At 40.1% G+C, this 20915-nt stretch overlaps 1 long non-coding RNA gene across 1 annotated transcript; it reads left to right on the top strand.

Moving 5' to 3' along the window:
- The first annotated feature begins 4443 nt into the window (after positions 1 to 4443).
- LOC147758947 (uncharacterized) lies at positions 4444 to 20454 on the top strand. The gene is made up of 3 exons (XR_015318496.1): positions 4444 to 5562; positions 14598 to 14672; positions 16203 to 20454. It is a non-coding gene; the product is annotated as an uncharacterized LOC147758947 (long non-coding RNA).
- The last annotated feature ends 461 nt before the right edge of the window (positions 20455 to 20915 follow it).

Raw genomic sequence — 20915 nt, 5'->3', positions numbered from 1 at the left:
CAGAAATATCGTTACTGCAATTGTCCAGATGGGCTGCATACATTCCTATATGCAGACTCTTATTGGTTTTATATGGTGGGGTTTTATTATAATTATTAATTTCTCATTCCCAACAAGGTTCTTCGTTAGAAAAATACTCGATATTAGTAATTTCATTGTTCTGTGTTTAAGTATCGGTTTTTCTACTTACGTAAATTACAATTACGCTAAGACGCTAAATTACATTAAAAAAATTAAATTACATTAAAAAATTAAAAATTAAAAAAGCACGAAATTTTCTCTAAGTAATTTAACTGGCTGATTGCAGGTTAAGACAGATATCCGGGAAACGATGATCTCTAACAGCAACGCAATGAAACAGCGGGTTTTTTAAACAACAGATTCCATTCCGTGCTCCGAGTTGATTTCGTTTAAAGAGTCCCTGTGATAGCTTAATGGGCACAGTGGTTGCGGGCAAAAATCAAAAGCACGTTATAGTCTGAATTTCAACCCGGCCATAATCACACTCCGTTCCGTAGTGGGGGCCCAGCCGTACGATAAAATGCCTTACGGCTATACCGGACGTAGAACTCAAAACACAGAGTAATTTTAAACAACTGGAGTTCTATGTACGATGAGGGTATACCAGTATACTTTTCGGTAAGGCTGTAACATAAATTTATCCATAACAGAACAATATAATCATATATGAAAGCATAATCATTACTAGATTATACTTTACAGACAGATTTACTTTAGATTTTAAGTTTGGCCTTCTTTTATTTTCCTTCTTCAGTACCGCTTCGTCGTATTACAGCAACGTAATTAAAGTAAATAAATAAAAGTAAGTAAAGAAAAATTTAAATATCTTACAAATACATACATATATATTGCTTAGGGTGAGGTAATGGCCCCGTAGCCACATGATTTGAAAGCTACCATTCAACTAACATATTTGAATGGTAGCTTTTCCATTGTTTAGTATCAACTTCAGGTACGGTTACTGTGAACGATTAAATCTAAATCATCTATCGATACATATGGCAGCCTCTAAAGAGGACAATCTCGACTTTTGAATACCAACGTAATAGCGCGAGATAGTTTCGTCGACGAAAATTGGTAACCTGTGTAGGTATATGAGTTTTTCTCCGAACCTAATGGATTTGCACAGAATTTACCCGTGTTGGCATTATAATACGTAGAAATGGTGTTAAATTTGGTCGCAGTGACCTTTCGTGAAAAAGCTTTCTCACATTAAGAGGCAATTCGTTTAATAACTTTGTTAATAACGCCCAAATGGCACAATGCTAATCATCTTAAATGCAGCACTATGAATCAAATAGGTAAGTTTTGCCCGTTGGGCAAATAAATATGTTGTTAGGTGCGTTGTTACTTAGATCAGCCACGATTCGTTGTACGCGTGCGTTGGGTTTAATCTATCGCCACGTGTGTTTCTTCTGTATCGTCTATAGAGGCATACTGTGACCCGTTTTTTCGGAACTGTGCCAACTTTTATTGGACCCTTTGCGGCATCTTATTAGAACGTTGATAGCAACCACCAATGGTGTCTTATTATTATTATCTATGGGACATATTGGAGGCGTCGCTCTTTGTAAAGTCATCGTGTTTCTCACGACCATAGAGATCGTTACGTGTGTTTAGAAGAAAAATGAGCCAGGTCAGTTATGCCCGATTTCCAAACTTGTATAGTTCTGAGAATTCCACAATCTCAGCTTTCAAGTCTTGTATTACAACCGGCTGAGATATGATATGGGATGTACGTTTGCTTTTACTCTTATTATGTTTCATATCGTACTGAAGCACCCTTTTTGCGTACGCGATTTTCGTGAAGACCCAGGTAGAGGTGGTTATATGAAGACACCTCAACACGACAAACAGTTTTCATGTTTATCTTTTTCACAGTGGTTTCCCTCGGGACAGAAATTGTGCGCGGATTAACGGTGCCTCAACTTGTTCAAAATCATCGTCATTAAATATGATGGTTCATAAGTTCCATGGCCGATGTGCTCTATAGGCCATGTCTCATAGTGCATGTATAGGATACGAAGCTAGCCGCAACTACAAAAAACATGCGCGAATTTCAATCAGATTTCATCTTCGACATTTTTGAGTTGAAGTAGCTTAAGCGGATACTGTCTACAGAGCTACATGTCGCCAACGTACATGCGTAATTACACTACAAGGATAATCGATATAAATTAATATATTAGTTACAACACACTTTTTGGACAAGTCAGTCAGTTTGATCTTCGTGGAAGAACATGGATGTGAGAGTATGAAGAACGAAAAAGGACAGCTTAACCCAAATGTTGCATCCTGGGCTCGGCTCCTTTACCTTAATTGCTGATAGGTTAAAAACCTACATTCAAGATTCCGCTGTCAGGATTTCCATTATTGATGACGTTATCGTCAAACAAGTCTTGGGATAGATACGAAAAGTTCTGCCTGTATCCCTATATGACTCTGCGAACTGTCAATAAAGAACTTCGCATTGGTCACTTTGGCGTTTCCAATATGCTAGAACTATTTGGTTAGGCGCCATCTTTCGACACTGGCCAACTTTAAACGACAATATTAGAAAAATAGCGATTAGCTACGTTGCTCTAATATGTTTCAGGTATACTGAGCTTCAGTTTATATTTGAAGAGGAAAGGAACGACGATTTCATAGATTGTATAGAGGCCACAATTGAACACCAGTTTATCGACAATAGAGAAATCGGCTATTTCTAGTTGAGTTGGCTAGCATCAACGAGATTATAAGGTGCCTTGATAAACACCTTCTGCAATGTATCCCTAAAAGCCTAGTTTTTAGTACCACACATTGAAGCATTCCTCTCAACGAACAAACAGATATAGCGAATGCGGTTATTTGAAAGATCTGCGTGAATATGTTCTGACAGATATTACAGACACCGGTCATCTGACTTGAGACAACGGCACGATGTTTTCTTCATCAGCAAACGGCGAACGAAATCGTCTTCTTCAACTCGGGAGGGCTATAATTATGCTTGCTAGCTCTTCATTGCTTCAACCACTCACTACAAATAGAATTTATCTTCTATTTGTTCGACGCAGTATCGATTTGTCTCTTAATTCCATTGTTGTAACCTACAAATAGACCACCGCAAAATGAAAAATAGCTTTAAATGGAATAATGGTTAAAACACGTTATACAATTCTGACAGTTACATTACATTGTCCTGTGCAATTGGAGTGGAAAAAGCAGAAGTCGTGCCTCCGGCGTGTAGGAGGTGAACGGAAGCATTTATCGAACGCCTGCATTATGGACTACGAGCGTACAAGGCTGTAATTACTCTCGGCAGTAGAGCTCAATCCCTTGAGCGGAGGCTGACTGGCACAAGCCACGGTACTCGGCAAGGTCCGGAAACAGTCGATAGAATTTTGCATGTATTTCTAATCGCATACATCTCTCTGCAGGGAAATATCGTTTTGTGTCACTTTTGTTTTCGTTGTCGGTTCCATCATTGTTATTCTTTAGTAGAAAGTACGATTGACATTGGGTGCACGTTTACCTATTTCAGTTGAGCTTGTGCCAGCGGCACGTGACTTAAGCATTCAGTCGGCACTAAACCTAGTTATCTATACTGTTGCCATTCTCAGGCATAAGCTTCTCGCTCGATTTTACGTTCTATTATATTAATACGGTTCAGCTTGTTTCAGTTCTAAAATTAGAACTCAGAAGCTGCTGTTGAGACAACATATAACTTCGTGCCTCACTCCTACTGCTGCAGGTGGTTTTACATTCACCTAAAAACGGCAACAAAGTCATCGTACGATAAGTCTTTCTTGAACGTAGTAATTCAGATGGGCTCTTCGGCGCTTTCAATGCATATTGCCCGTACGGACGCTCACACCCATTAGCGTAAGCGCGGCCACTCTCTGATGTGATTAAATATGTCGCGACCGTTAGCGGGAAGCTTTTGGCGGGTAGTTTTTTAGCCTCAGTCACTTTGCACCTAGCAGCCCAATGGAGAGCTTAACAACACTATCTGAAAGAAAAGCAGCTTATAAGTGGAAACTTCCAGCCATCTCTGTACGGAAGGAAAGTTATAGGAGTGGCTTGGCCAGCCCCGATGTACGTGAAGGAGAAGTCTGCTACCATACCAGCTAATACGTATCGTTATTTCTCCTGGTGTCACGATCGGTTGCGGTCTAGCCTATGCAAAACTAAATACAGAACGACCCATGATAAATAATATTCAATAAAAACATGTTTAGGTTTTATAATTCTTAATGTCGAAAGCAGGAGCTAAGCTTTTCCCCACGAAATATAACGTGCATTAGTGTGACAAGTACATTATAAGTAAATGAACGTCTGCATAGCGGGGAATGTCACGTGCTGTGCTCGTGCACTTTTCGCATAGATCAGTCATATGGTAAATATGACGCATATATTGGCGCACTACTGTGCATACTAATGTCAACGCAGCAATTCAGTAACCGCAGATCTAATGAGTGCGTAATTATAGACAATGATAAACTTCGTGAACTCTTCCGTCGCCTTTTATAGCCTTTTCTTCTTTCCACACCCATCCAAACGTATAAACACGCATCAACAGCCACAGAAACGTGAAACCCTCTGCAGTACGCTCGTATAGTGAACAGCCTTACATCCTTGTTCGACGTGTGTTGTACGTGAATTCAGTAGAGAGGGCCTGGTTGTCTCACATCGCACCGTGCGAGTAAGACTGTAGAAGGGCATAATAACGTTTTTGCTACCGCACCATTATATTATGGTACTACACCAACAGCAGCACGCCGACCACTAGCTTTGCCGTAGCAACCGTACCGCTGCCATCCCCTTCGCCTGTATTTGCTGACACGACGGCTGGGGCAACCGATGCGGCGGTTGAAGGAGCCGATGTGGCTGGGGGAGCCAACGCAGTGGCTGCTACATAACCACAACAGCAGCAGCAGCAGCAGAAATGCTCGCCCAGCATCAACTACCGCTAGACAGCATCAGAAAGCCACAGCACCGACAGCATTGGCAAAACCTCCAGTGGCATTTGTGTGAACAGTAGCAAGAGAAAGAAAAAATCGTGTGACGGAAACGAGGTAAAAATGGACGCCTATGGATATTTTCCTGTCAACTAGGTCATATGACAAATGAGCTTATTATAGATTTTTTTGGCATTTCTTATTTGTCCAGCGAGTCACTCTGCTGACGTGCCAGTCTGCCCGCCAGTCAGTTGCCCCCGACGACCGTCGAGTCATAAGCATGAGTTAAAGCCACATGGCTATCGAAGTTGAGGGTGCTGACTGGCCGCGCGACTATGGCGCGCTAACTTGTTCCACGCTTTTCCTGTTCCTGCCGCCGCATGAGCTGCTACTGCTGAATCGAAAGTGATATATCGGCGCTTCTCGGCATGCATCACGCAAGAATCACAATTACCAGTCGTAGAGCGAGAAGTTGTGGAAGCTGAGCAAAACCAATATGAAAACGAATAAAAATTACAGATAAACACAGAAGCACACGAAAACAGACAAGAACGAATAAGGCAACGACACTTCTTCCGTCGATCCCCTGTCATTGTAAATGGTAAGCTTCTGTTTTTCCAAACCGTAAAGCCTCACCTTTATTGGCGTCATCTATGCACACGGTCCTCTGATGCTGCGAGACAACGCTACTGAGCGTGGGAGTATCATTTAGTGATACTGACGTGGTCTAAACAGATGCCATGTAAAAAGGCTAATGATGATTTTTGTTTTGGAAAATAAATGAAAAAGAAGCAAATGGAAAATTTGTTTCTTTTCTCAGTGCTTATTCTGTATGGCCATATTCTGCTGTCAGAAAGAAAGAAATAAAGACTCTAAATGCTAGTAATAATAGAAACATGGCAAAAGTCAAACAGCAGCTTATTTTGGCACTTAGATGACCTACATAAAGACATTGTTACATTCGAGTTTGGTCAAAAAAATATCCCTAGGATGTTCGAGAATCTTTATTCTGAAATATTTTGTTTGATAACTAACCTTTTTTACTCATACTAATGTGTAGTGTCATAGTGCCGTTGGCAGGCCTTGAAGCAGCGACCCCTGGTCTCTTTTAGCCAGAGGTCCTTTTTAAGAGGATTTGAGTAATGCTTTTTACATACGACCACTATTTAACGTGGCTACATAACCGCTATTTCATACGGCCTACTTCGTGTGGGCTGAGGGTAAGACTTAGCTTTGACTATTGGACTCAGTCCCGCCGAAACCACTCCCCACTAATTCTCAATTCCTCTTTAATATTTCAGTCTAAACCGACCAGGATACTCAAACTAAAATATTTCTGAGTGCTTTCATTTATGGTATAACGTTTTTTATTACTTAAGGAACCCCATTCCTTAAAAAACTTCTCCTGCAGAGGTGTCGCATCTGTCAAAGCCAGGAGACAGCTGTAAAAACGTCAAAAGCCTTCGTCGATCTGCGCAAGATCCATACTGAGATTGAGCCAGTTTATTGTCACGAGTAATATAATTGACCGTTGTTGCCTGGTCACTTAGATAATGTCTTTCTTTCTGAACAACATACGGGCCATAACTAGTTTCGTCTAATTAACAGACTCTTGTTCTATCTAAACCGACTTGTTTCTGAGTGAAAGTTAAAAGTTGTAACATTCTTTGCAAAGACGATCAAGCTAAAGGAAAACTTCACAGGAAACAGTATCAGGCATGCGTTCGTCGATCCTGCGCAGAGCCTTCTAAGAACGTCTAAACCTGAGAACAATGGATTGAGTTTAGAATCATGGGAAAGCTATGTGGAAATCTGTTGGATTTTTGTCGGTAATCTACCAACTGACGCAAGCAACTCGAAACATAAAAGACGAAAAGCAAAAGATACGGATGCAACTGACGCTGTGATTTCAAATATTTTGCAAATAGTACGATGTTTTGATAATACTTGACAATCTGAGATGACCCAAGTTATGCGGTTTAGAATAAAGCTTAAGAAAAGAACTGAGAATTGGTCAGGAATTGCCTCGGCGGACTTAGGTCCTTTTGTCGGAGCAACACTTAGCCCGCAAGAAATAAGTTGTGTTCAGACGGAGTCTGATCGTATCTGGATAATAATAGTATTACTCGTAACTTCCACAAACAGCCACGCGGTGTGGTCGCGCTACCTTTTATTTTGCTGAAATACTTTTATAACATCAATACTTATTAGGCAGCGTCGGTTCAGCGGGGTGTATCCCTCATGGACATTAGACCTTCAATAGCCTTCCGTGCACAAATGCAAGCTAGCCAAGCGGTTTAAGTGTTGCAATGCGAACAACGTATGCTTCTCATTATAATGTTTCTGTCAACCCGGTTTATTTTTGGGTTGGGTTTCTGGAAGATAAAACAAACAGGCATATCTTAAATGGTGTGTTCTTAACAATTTGCTGTTATTCAGGTTACCATATAGGCGTTTTATGTGAAATTACACAATTCATATAAGCTGCTGTTTTGCCAAAATACATGAAGACAGTTAACCTAGTTTATATATATAATAACAATTACTAGAGACGATTCATTTTTTTTCCAATGCTTGCCAACAATAAGTTTTTACCCATGTGATGGCCAAGCACCGGCGTTGTTTGGATGGTCTTGGGTTAGGAAGTATAGGACAAGTGTGCAGAACATAAATTTCGATTTGCTCGATCTGTTTTCGAGAGATAAAAGGAGAAGATGTGTCCAGGTGAAAAAGGTGGTAAAAAATTATTTATAATTCATTTATAGTTAATGCCCGATTATTAACCGGTTGTATGTAGCGTTTTCAATGGTGTACGCATCGTTTATAGACGGAGCCATCTCAAATGTTAAGAAATGTAGCTGGGTTTTTTTTACTGCCGAAGGGGCGGAGTCTGTAAGGGTCGTACTAACCCTAATCAGGTTCCCAATGCATTTATCATCAAGCACCCAACAAGCTATTTTTTAACTATTTATTAATCTAATTATTAAGCCACTGTTGAGTAACACCTGATATAAGTGAAAGTCTTATTGGTCCTATTTAAAATGATTTTGCCACCCTCTAGGCAGCGTTTACGTTGCGAAGGTACTGCGAAATTTCAGCCTTCACTGATTACCACCGCTCAAAATTAACTTAATTCTACCACTGAGATAGAAAACGCTGTTCTTTGGCAAACGGACGACTTAGCATGTTTTTTTAACTGTAATGACCGTGTACGTGAGTCAAATGAAGCCGCTGTAGTGAAGTCTATTCTAGGCAAATTTGCTATGACGATAATTGTTGAGAACTGTGAGCTTCACTGTAATAATTCTGCTTAGGGAAGCATTAAAACATATGTAAAAGCTCATCTTTAGCTATATCGTACCTGAAAACCTACAATTTTTTTTACTATTTAAGCTAAAATCAAATATACTAAATTATACAAAGTGCTCAAATAAAAGCATATATGCATAGAAGGATGAAAGATTGAGTATCGGCGCAGACGTTTTCTTTAACGACTTTTGATACGTGTGGCCTAGTATCGTGGTGAACGGAATGCGTTTACCGTGTCTGTCCGATACCTTCTGTTGAATTTTCTCGTTCACTTTATGCCGCTGGACTACATACAGGTCATTGGTGATAATCCGGTTTTTCTCATGCATTTTTCAGTGTATAGGACCGCTTTGGCTCCACCAAACGCAAAACGTCATTTTTTGCATGGATATCTGGATTAGTTTGCATTTAGCCGTATCTCCCGAAGCTTTCCCTTCTTTTTTAGGCCTTATAAGGGCATAAGGACGCTACTTCTCACTATGACCTTTCGTAACCATGCTGTGGAGGACCCTGTTGGCCGGCGCTGCTGCGAGCTGTTGAAAGATAATGACAAACCGTGTTTCTCCGCACTCTCTGTTGAACAGGCACCCAGAACTCTAATTTTTGAGTCAAGCCCATAAACTCAAAACGTCTAAACGTATTCAAATGACAACAGTTTATGTTCTCGGTGAATCCACACAGTGTTTATCAACCATCTTCCTTCAAAAGTGTGAATCTCATATGGCAGACTGAGATGAGGTTCATTTATCAGTCTTAAACGCCATTATCGAACTTCATAAATCATCATTGAGCAGTCCTCTCAGCCCACACCGTACACAGCACAAATGTTGCTGACTGCCTCGGCAGCTATTTGGCCTTGACGTAAATGGTGAAATAGCGTAGGTGACAAAAATACACCCATCTTTGCCGTCCGAAGTCAAATTTCCATCTCTCCATAATGAAACTAGGAGCTTACAGACAAGAGAAAGCATCTTTAAATGACATGAAAAGTCCAGCTTGGTGTGAACTCTGGCTCGTGATAATCGTTATATAATTCTCTTGGGTCGTCACCGTTATCCCGTTGCAGCTATCCTTGCTCTCCAATGAGAGTGTTCTCATTGAAGCCATCCCGTCTTCATTACAGTAAACCTACGGCGTTTTGCGACTTATTTTTCTGCATAATTCAGTTCCATTTATTTAAGCAATTCGACCAGAGTGTTCTGGTATTGCTTGTTTTCCAGATTTTCCACCATCTTGTCCTAGCCATTCTATAACTGTGTAACAACTGTTCCATATTCCTATAGTAATCATTCCGTATATTTGGTACATGTCAAGATTGATTTGTTACCGTTAGAGGTAACTGCCTACCTCAAAATGGCCTTAATCGTTCTTTGAAACGAGCCACATATAGCAGCGCCATGTTCGCCTCGATAATAAAAAAAAAATGTTTTGTTGTAAGTTCATCGTACTGTCCATTGTGCGTGTACGCGCTCTTTTTGTTTAGATATTGGACTAACTTTTAACTGTTATAACTGCCGGAAGATATCAGCTTTAACTCGGTTTGCATTAAAGCTTAAATGAAAGTTTTTCCTGTATCCTTAGTGTTAAAGTTAGCTTTCGCAGACGTGTGAGCGACGTTTTCACTATAAAAATGTATGCTAGATAAATCAAGCCTACGTGGGAAAAATCACAAAAACCGCTGAAGTCACTCTTGAAATCGCCGACACGTACAAACTGTTACTCGTTTAAAAGTATAATAGTTTAATTCATATACACTTTGTAGTCCTGCTATACACATAGTGATATGTGAGGAGGTCTGGGTTTCGAATCCGGTATAGATTCATTTTGTGTCGCGAACCAACGTTTAGCAACAGCCATACCAAATATAAACTTTTCGAAAATATATAGTACGTTTTGTCTTTGAGAAAAAGTGCCATTTGGTCAATTGAAATTGCTTTTTCTGCTTTAAGCTACAAAAATATAGCTACGAACCAGCTCGTAATTTCTGTGTTAGAGGAGATTTTGTTTGGTGTAGCCAACGAACTTTGTTTGTTGTAAAAAAGGGATTCGACAAAACAAGAGGCCTTAACCAATTTTCGACAGATTCAACGGGGCCTGCCCGAAACTAATCGCCCGAAAAAACCAACCAGTAACACACAAAACAGATCAACCTTTTAGAGCGCTGTTTGTTACTGCTGCCGTTGCGCGATCCGTTAAAGATTTCGGTGTGGACTAACGTGGGTCATGTCACGTTTCCACGTACAAGAAGGGTACTGCAGTATGAGGCCATAGAGCGATGCAGGTGTACAATAATCATGACAAAAGGATGATAGGCTATGCGTTCCCTAGAATCATTAACGGACACAGGGCGTAGGGCGCTACCGTGTTTCCACACACGAGTCAGTTACAACTGTTAGAATGAATTATTTTATTGAACTTGGACAACGTTCACTTTATAAACAGCCTACATACACGTATATATATATATATATATATATATATATATATATATTGTTAGGTAAATATAATAGCAGCGTAACCGGGTTGCTATTAAGGGGATGATTCTGTGACGACCAAGACCGCTGCCTTTTTTGACGACATCAACCGTTTCCACTAATAGCGCTAGAAACATGCTGTGTTCGAAAGTAAATCGCATTGGAAATACTGTATGGGAAACGCTTACATTTATTCACGCGAGGATAACGTCGAAGAAAGCATCGTTCTAGTAATCTCGGCCGGTAATTCCTTCTTGGCGTTTCTCTGCCTCGAACCGTTGTTAATCATCATGAAGTTACTGTTACTAGCTAGTAGGTACCCAAGAAAAGTATGCTCTTTGTAGTTGTGATAACACGGCATAATAATCTTTTTCACACGAATGAGCAGGAGGTAAACAGTGGCTAAATCAAGCGAAAAGTTTGTCAGAAAGTTGGTTTGGGTCCGCGGCGGTACGAAATGACATGCTATATTTTGCCAAGGGGCGAAGGATCGACTAGTCTTGATAGGACCAACTTCTGCTATTCGCTGTTAGGAATAAGTTTCACAAATGCTTTCTAACTATGAACTGTCTCATGATTATCAAAATCATCATGCGTTCACTCGTGTACAGCCATATACAGTCCTCTCATTGTTGCTAGAGAATATATGCACAGAACTCCCGAAAACGAAGTAGTGATGATAGAGATGAGATGCTTTGCTTAAATTTGGTATTTACCTTATGATTCCCTTGCTCCTACGGCTGTATCTACAAGAAAAAAGCTATTTCAACAAAATTATTTGCATGTACTAAATCTTCCGTTCATGTGGGATCCGGACCAGCGGCTAGTGATCTTTCTAATACTTCTTTAATCCACAAATAGCGTTATATTGGTGAGCGTAGCTTCACTAAAGTGTCCCTCAAGGGCGTTCCGTGTAAGAAAAATGGCGAAATTAAACTTTAAACCAATGTCAGGGCAAAGGTTCATAACTAACAAAAGGGCAGAAAAGTGTAAAAAGTTTTACTAAATCTAAATATTAGAACTTATTTGTATGATTCAACTGGCAATAAATGCTCTCATTTTGAGAACAACCCCTAATTTCTGTATTAGAACTTCGGAACTATTTTAAATGTTTTTTTTGCGTCATTATAAATGATTAATTTTCGAATCCTTTAAATCTAAGGCTGTCGAGTGGCCTTTGTTCTTCTCGCTAGAAGTTTTGCTCAGATTTTTCGAGACCTGCTTAGAAACGGGCGATACCCAGGACCATCAGTTCAGGAAAAAAATTGTGTTTTGTGTTTTTTTTTTTTTTTTTTATTGGTTTTGTGAGCGGCATTGGAAAATCTCTTACCTTCACTTGTATTTAGGAAATATTCCTATCTCAACGGATGGTGATCCTGTGGCTTTGTTCTAATACTAAGTATAGCGGAGGAAGATGAGTGCACAGGGGCTGTATCGGTAAAAAAGATTGAAACCATATTCTAGAGCATCAAAAACACTCACCATTAATAGAAAATACGCCCGCAGTTAACAGTCTTTACATGTAGGGGAATAAAGGCTAGTGAAATTAGGGTGACTTCGACGGTTATCAGAAACGTAGCAATTTCGATTTCGTATGAACATGCACCCATGAACAAGTTGAAAGGAAAGTAGATGGAGGATTTTTCCTATTATTAAGTTGTACTTCAAGAAAATCAAGCAGGCATTTAGATCCGTCAAAAACTGTCAACACAAGCTGAATTTCTTGTTATTTATATTTATTCAAAAATTTGACACCTGTCATAATTATAAGCAATAATAGGAAAGATTATAACAAGATCCTGAATTTTGCATGCTGCTCTTACAATGCAATGCAGGAATCGTCTGTCAGAACCGACTCGCATGCATGTCGTCATATCAATAACTTGAGTTATTAGTAATAAAGAACTTGTTGCCGCTGGGAAATCGCAGCAAACCGGTATTAAGGCCTATGTGATTTTCTATAGAGTACGATACTCTGACACTGAGGGGTGCTGCTGGTACCCTTGTCGGTCAACTCTACACATCATGTATTGTTATTGTTTCGATGGCCCAAAATACCTAATCTGCGACATTGGCATGAATTTTTACATATAAAAGTGCCTTGGCAAAGTTCTAACTTTGTTTGTCGTAGTTAAACAATAGTAACGATACAATGTCAAAGAACTGAATTTTTAAATAGCTAATTTTAATAACCTATGATTAAGTTGGAGTTGTGTGGGGGGCAAATAAGGAACGATAATACTAAATGAAAAAACAATACAATGCCTCAAAGTAAGTACTGAATTGAATTGAAAACGAACTTTGGTCAAATAAAAGCATGAATATACGCTATAGATTAAAGAATTCATTGTAACATGGGCCCTCTTTTTACGTAGTTACCACTAGATATATCAATGAGCAGGCACCCGATATTCATGACAATTCGATGGTGAAAATCAGAAATCCTGTTCGGCAAAACTACTTGTGTCAATTTAAGGAGAGAAGCATCAGACACCTGGGTTCCTCCGGTAAGAAACAGCAGCAGCAGCATTTAACAATTCTGACCAAAGGCCTCTGTTATCGGCTGGTGGTTACTTTGTGTCCATTGTAGAAAAAAGATCCACAGATTTTGCTTGCATGGAGAAATAAATCAAACGGATGTTTCGATCACCAGCAAACTCAAATTGTTGATTAAGCTCTGTCCGTTTGTTGACCTGAAAATCAAGCCACGGACCCATATAACCGACAATTGCTGTCGAAGACACTACCCTTAGAAGGTTTTAAGCAATCAGAACTGAAGTCAACTATATGCGGTGTGAATACATTGAAAACAGCGATGGACTGAAGCCATGGCTTACGATATATAGGCAATGCTCTTTTAAATATGCACACGATGTTTGAAAGGTTTATGCGCTTGTACAAAACAAATACTTGTAAGGCATTCTAGTTCGAACGGAGGCCTTTTTAATTCAGCGTCTGCATCGCAAACGCATGTTATTACAGTCTAACGTCACACTACAGCGAGTTCGGAAGTTATACGTACTGTAAAAGGCAAAACGGGTTAAGTTTACTGCTTTCGTATATACTGTGAATATTGCTTATGAATATCTAAGCAGCTAAAAATAGAAGCGAGGAACGTTACAAAAAAGGCTGCTTTAAAAAGAAATTTTCTATGTACGACTGTGTTTCGTAAAGCGTTTTTAGAATTACTGCCAGTAAAGTAGTCAAACAGGAGAGCTCGCAATGAAAAGAACGAAACCAACCGTCCGTCCGAAATGATCAGGCTTGTCGTAGAGCTCAAGTGCACAAATCTTACGACGGATTTTATGTTACTGCGCATCTCTTGCTGTGACTATGGCTTAAAATATTCAACACTTTACGAGCTTCAAAAGGACGTTAAGTTGTAAAACTAACTAAAGTCAAGGACACCTGTAAAACTGTTCTCCTTCCCCGCCTCCCGGGCTCGAAGGCATCACAGATTAATTAACCAACCTAGGTTAATGGAATAAAAACGACTATTTAGTTTAATGGAAACCGCATTTTTCCATGAACCACCTTCCATGAACAACGCTTCGTGCCATAAGGCAAAAAATTCAAACAGCACACAGCTAAAAACCCTTTCTGAACTCAATGTCAATCCAAGTCCTAACGTACGTATAAGGTTCATACACTGGTAAATTCAGTGTGATACGTTATGACAATACATCTTACCTTACATTTTTCTAACGATCACATAAGATTGCGGTCGCAAAATACGCCGATATAAACGTTTCTATGCTAGGTTATGTCGAGAAATTAAAGACCCTTACGCGAATCGGTTGGAGTGTACGGAAGTGCATTTCGCAAATCAGTTGTTTTATCTGTCGGCTTCCAGGTGTGAAAGGTACAGCGTATGTCGTGGACGCCAAGCATAAACAGCCAAGGTCTATTTTCTTCTGCGTTCTCAAATGTGAGTCGCGTCTGGTAAATCGTGTCTATCGATATAGTATGGGTTCCTGTAGTATCAACTATCCACTATAGCAACGTTCTTTTCTACGAGGCCACGCTTCACCCGAAGTAAAATGGCGATTACCTAAGTGGATGTTTTAGGTATTAGACGTCAAGTCCGAAGCGTCCTGTTTGTCCCCTAGCAGCCGCAAGAATGCTCGCTTACTAGGCTGTTCTCTTTTCTTTTTTTTGCTTTTTATGGTAAGACATATTCCACATTATGCGGCTGTACACCGGCCTCGAAGTGTTGGCGGCGAAGTTGCTTGGTCATATGTAGAATTTCTACACGTATCGGTCTGCTTTCTAAGTCGTCACTGCTGTCTAAAACGCATGATGTTTTTTTATCGACAACAGTATATAGTTGTCGATATACCCTGCAAAGCTTTCCGGCTACTTTTTAACTGGCGGTTTGTTTCTTAATAATAAATTTGTTTAATAAATGCATGTAAGCCTATATATTCCGAGCTATAAATATAGCTTTTATTTTACTGCTAAGTGAACCAATATTCATTCCGATATAATAGTTTCGTTAGTTCTGTTTTTTATGTTATGTTGATTTGATAACGTACCTTACTTTTGACTTCCTGCTTGTTAAAGATGCTCTGTTGTAGATTTTTGCCCACGGGATTACTCGGCATTCTCAGTGATCGTCTTTTTGATGTCTTTCGTACACATTTTAATCACCGCTTTGCACATATATTCAGCTGGATATTTATATATATTTAGCAATATACATAGTATCTTCTGGTGTTCCATATGGCCAGTCTAACATAAGTCCAACATAAGGACGAAATAGTTATATATGAGTACACATACAAATATATATATACATACATCCGAGGTGAGAATCCCTCCAACAGGGACGAAGCTAGAGTTGAATATATATAAGCCTAGAGCCAACTATATATCTTTTCAAGTATTATACTCGCAACGAGTAGTGACAAAACATTCCTTTCATACTCCTGAGTAAGGCACCCACAATGACAGAAAAATTGACAGTCTAAGAAGCAACTCATTATCCATGCGGCAGCTTAGCCGCAGTTCAAAGTACGCTACAAACTGATTTAGCGAACACGTCGTCCTTTTTTTTGCCAAATCTATTCTGTTTGAATATTTATAACTACTGCATGTATTTTTGTTACATACATAAACCGGTATTGAAATAATAAACATTAACGATCTTTGCCTACATTACAGCTGCATTTAAGTTCGTGCAGTTCTGTGTGTTTGTTAGTGTCTATTATATACATGTGTGTGTATCGAAAGTATAGCTTCCCGAACGATACATTAATGATATGCTCCACTAAGGTATGATCGTATCGTAACTTGGAGTACCTACTTGTTTGGTTTTGTAAGCAATTTTACGTTCAGTATTGCCTTAGGATACTGCCTTTATTGAGTACTTGTATCGTTTCATACAGAGTGTAGATGCTATGTATGACGTTTTTTATTGTCTCGTCCTTCATCTCATATTCGTGACCGTGAATTTCAGCCACTCAGCATTCTCAAGCGCCTGCGCAGTTGGACTATTTGAACAGCCAACAATATCATCCAAGGTCTATCGCGTGCCTACTTCGCTAGATCTCCAATGATCCCGGCGCCCTTGCCGTCGTACCCGGTGCCTTCTCTTCGTGAGCTTTTGCGGTCCGAAGCAAGCGACTTCCTACGATATGTGGTCGCTTGCCCCCATACGACACACGCCTTTTTACTCTATCGGTCACGTAGTTCAATCGTGAACACTACTCGTTTGCGGCAAAGTCCTTCCTTTCCCTCGCTTCAGCGTCGACAACGACGAGGACCACAACCTCGCGCCGTTACCGGTACTAATGGCAGTTCCGGGGCCTGCCCCTTGTGGTAATCTGGTACTAAACCAGCCCGCCTCTCGCGGCGATCTGAGCCGTATCTCATGCGTCTCTCAGCGATCGGTCTTTACGTTTCGTGACTTAATCGCTTCCACATTTAGTCACATGCGAACTTTCTCGTTGTCACCAAGTTGTAGAGAATTAGGCCATTGGAACGACACCGACAATATCACGGGTGACAATTAGGGCTTTTATATCCTTACGGCGCCCCCGCTGACAGCTGTTCATTACTTTATTCTTGACCACAACAGTATATATATATATATATATATTGCGATACATCGATTATCGTTTCATTTTCGGTGGTTCAAGATTGTTTCTATAGAACTCCTAAAGAGTATTTGAAATAACAAACCCATACCAATTCGTTTTGCTTGGCCAGCGGAACTTGGCGAGTGCACTTATCCGGCAGCCATGGTCTTGCCACGTCTCGCGCTGCTGCTGCCATACTTCACTGCTTTCTCAGTTAGGAAGCTACTTTGGACCACACCCTGCTTACTACTAGCTCGACATGAGTCGAATCAATGATCCAAGCCGCCGTAAACAACGCGGTTTAACTAAATTTCCCTAAAAAACTACCCCTCCAAGACTCCTAAGTGGACGACGATGTCTTTCTGAAGCAAACTGACCTCAGGCATTACCTGGCTAGGCAACTTCTCACGCGTTTCTCGGAGCTCGTGTTTAGCAGAATTCTGGCTCATCCAAGTTATGATTGGTCGCAGGTTCCAAAGGTGTTCGCGGAACGGCCTAATATCGTTGTTGCGAAAAGTTACCTACCTTGAGGCTATATTTCTCTTGGATGAGCTTACTAAACACTAACGGTTTGATCTGCCACAGGCGTACCGGACGCAGCCTCTGCGTTCTTAAATATCAAAACGCACACTTCACAAGCATGACATGGTCAGTTCTTCGAACTACTGTGAGTGCAGTTATTCCTAACAATTACCAAGAACCCGCTTTTTTGGCGTGCTGTCATCGTACCAACGACGATTCCGTCGGACAGAGCCGACGCAACGCAAAATTAGGTTAGCGGTAGCAAATCAGCTAAAGTTCGTTATCGGAGAGTGCAACATTTTTCGAGATGTTAATACTCCAATACCTACCGCATATTATCAGGCCGAAAGTCGCACCTTTATAGGAAGTGAATTTTCCCGGCAAATAGTCCAGAACAAATTATTTCCGCATAGTTAGCCTTACTGCTATCACCAAGTTAGGAAGTGTGGCAGATTTAGCCATCCATCGGCTGCAAAGGGAAGTCGAGCTTAAGCCCCCGTCGAGATGCTCGCTTGGCCAGCACAAAGTTTATGATATTACCTCCTTTGGTCTTCACGAGGCTGAAGAACTGCTCGGGCGACTTCAGATCTCCTTTTGAAAAGCGATCTGCAAGCTTGTCCTTAATATGCTGTTACGTACCAGTTTCTATCAGCTTGCGGTCGCACCATACTAGCCTGACCTAAAATACTTCGTGCTTCTCTGCATTCTTTGGCGCTCTATATCCTTGATATTTTTTGTTAGTTTGGTGCCGTCAAAGCCAAGGCACCCGGTTCCGTTCAAGCGTTGAATGGACTCCCCCTAAGTACTTACGATTTGTCCATCCCACAACCGGCTGCCAGGTCATAGTACACCGGTTGTAGTTTCGTCTGTTGTCGAGTAGGACTGGTTCGATAGAGTTTTGTCTGCTCTAAATATCCAAAAACCATAATAACAAAGATATATATATATATAAATGATGTCATGCTTTGGCATCGTCCTCAGCATACAGCTGATCTGGAACATGTGCTTCTCTTCAGTGTACATAATCACTAAGAGCAACATTACGAAACACTTATCAAAGCACATTATCCATGAATATTAATCGCAATTATACGCGATACATTTATTAGTAATTTACTTTGCATCCGTCGGCAGCGCTCTTGACATATTCGTACCATGCGTACTTTTACACCATACGGCCGCAAAGGAATTACTTAGCTTACTGAAGAAAGCTAAGGCGGCGACTAGGACATTGGAGTGCGCGCCGTGTTCATATAGCAATAAAAAAAGGTAAATAATGAGCTACGAGGACGACAAAAAGCTTTTTTTGCGTAACAAGTAACCGCTCGAGACAAAGGGACAGCCGCCCATCAACTTACGTTAAGCGTCGATCATTGCCACGGGGAACTATACACAGATAATCATAATAGCGAAATAGCCAACTCACAATAACATTTTGACCCATGCCGGAGAACGATGGTGAATAGTAAGCGTTGAGCTTTCAAACTAACATGTCTGGACCTCGCCTGTTGAAGGATGTAGATGCTGCGGGAGAGCTAATGGATGCTCCCATATATATATACATGACTCATATGTGGAACTATTCCATTTAAGTCGTGTAGATAACGTGTACTAACGAAGGCTATATCCTTTCTAAATACCTGTATTTTTATAATCAAAAGTGTTTAATTTATATTCATAGGACACATTAGATTGCCATGCCAGTTTTTTTTTCGATTTCGAAGTGTGTTGGGAAAAAGGTGTCTCAATCGAAGTTCCGTTAACTTTACGATGCACTACTTAACGGCGCTGAAGACGCTAAGTCATATTATAACAGGCTGACCTGAGCTGATCAAGAGCCGGTTGACATTGGTTGTTGCATTAAGTCCTAATACAGAAATTGCGTTTCTGTGTTCTGCGATAAACAATATCATATCTGATTGTAGGAAACCTAGGAATTCCACGTAGGAAAACAAAAAACAAAGATATGCAAGACAACACAAGTGATTTAAGAAGCTTTTACTTAGATATAAAAGTTACTCAGTATTTTTTAATTATACTTTTATTATAAGCAACATAGGAGTAATTTGTGTTTTGTAAGGTATTTATAGTAAAAAGCAACGAAGAGCTAAACAGGCCATCTGAGTACGAAAAACTTCTATTGCCGATCTCTTTCAAAGATTAGTGCCGTTGACCAGTGGAAGAAGTTCTAAATATTCTTTTACATGATATCAATTATGTGTGAAGTTTACATGTAAACTCCATACGTTACCTCGATATCCCAAATCCAAACAGATAGCCACTATATATAAGCGTAATATTCAAGTTTGGACAGCCAAGTCCCTGGTTGAACGACAGAAATCGCTACCTCAAAGTTAGGTAACATCATATAAATATATGTAAAAATGTATTTATAATACAGCTCGTACTTACATTTAGGCCTACTGAGACTTATTTAATGATACCTCGATTCCCTCATATCACAATTTTTGCCCGTAATTAGTAATTCGCCATAAAAAAAAAGGTGTAATTTTGCCCTAGTTACTATGATTCGGCGGAGTATGGTTCTTTCCCCTCTATGCTACCTACGGTCAAGGTTTGCCCCATGGTTTACAATCCTCATACAGCCCCCGATCTGTAACTCTGCAAAGTCCTCAAAAGTGTACTGTGTTATCAATGGAACCTAGAAATATCACAAATAGGGCTCGCTTAGCTGACCACTTTTTAATAAAGAAAAAAAAAACATTAGAATGTCTGTCTTGCGCCCAGACCTATCATGCGGCCGGCTTGAGAAACTAACATGTTTATTTGATGGATAAGATCTGTGAACTATCTCACTAATCATACGCCTACGATCATTTTTCGTATTGTTTTGGATACGCAGTATTGTTATTTGTACTATGACTTTAGCAGATGTTGACAAACGCATAGGGTCGCTGGCATCTTGCAACGCTCAATGGCCATGTAGGTTGAGTCTTGCCGTGCCTAGTTCTAATCCACCCCGCTACGTTAATTACTGTCTCTTTCAGTGTCTACATACGATGTCTATATAATAACATAGTGTATAATGAACAAGGACATATGTCACAGCATGAGAGATAATGCACAATAGGGAAGGTGAGGTATAAATAGAGGTTTACCTGTCATGTCCTCAACCATCTTCAACGGCAGATCTGCGAAAAAGATAACAACATCTAACAAAGGAAAATCTGCGTTTGAATAGAGTTACGGGTTACGTTGTTTCCCATTGATAGCATTATATGATCTTTATATGCGAGGTTTAGCTGGCTTTAGGAGTCCTTTATTTTACCAAATGAAACTATATACAAAAGTATGGTATCGAATAGCAGCATCTTCACATGTTGGATACAAAAGATGCCGTTCGAGAATTGCGAGATGTGAGCAAAAAAAATAACATCGCTGAACCAGACTCAATGCAGTTTCACAGTAATAACTATTAATTAGACGCACAAGGCATTGCATAAAGTTGTTTTCCCAATATGTCTAAGTTATATTTTGGTTTTCGAAAGCTTCTGTTTATGTTATGTGTTGTTAAGACCCTTGTACCACTAAAGTCATTTTGGCCTCTG

The sequence above is a fragment of the Varroa destructor genome, unplaced genomic scaffold, assembly GCF_002443255.2.
Source record: "Varroa destructor unplaced genomic scaffold, Vdes_3.0 BEIS01000001.1, whole genome shotgun sequence".
Classification (NCBI taxonomy): Eukaryota; Metazoa; Arthropoda; class Arachnida; order Mesostigmata; family Varroidae; genus Varroa; species Varroa destructor.
The sequence above is the reverse complement of the archived record's forward strand: the minus strand, read 5'-3'. Positions and strand labels throughout refer to the sequence as shown.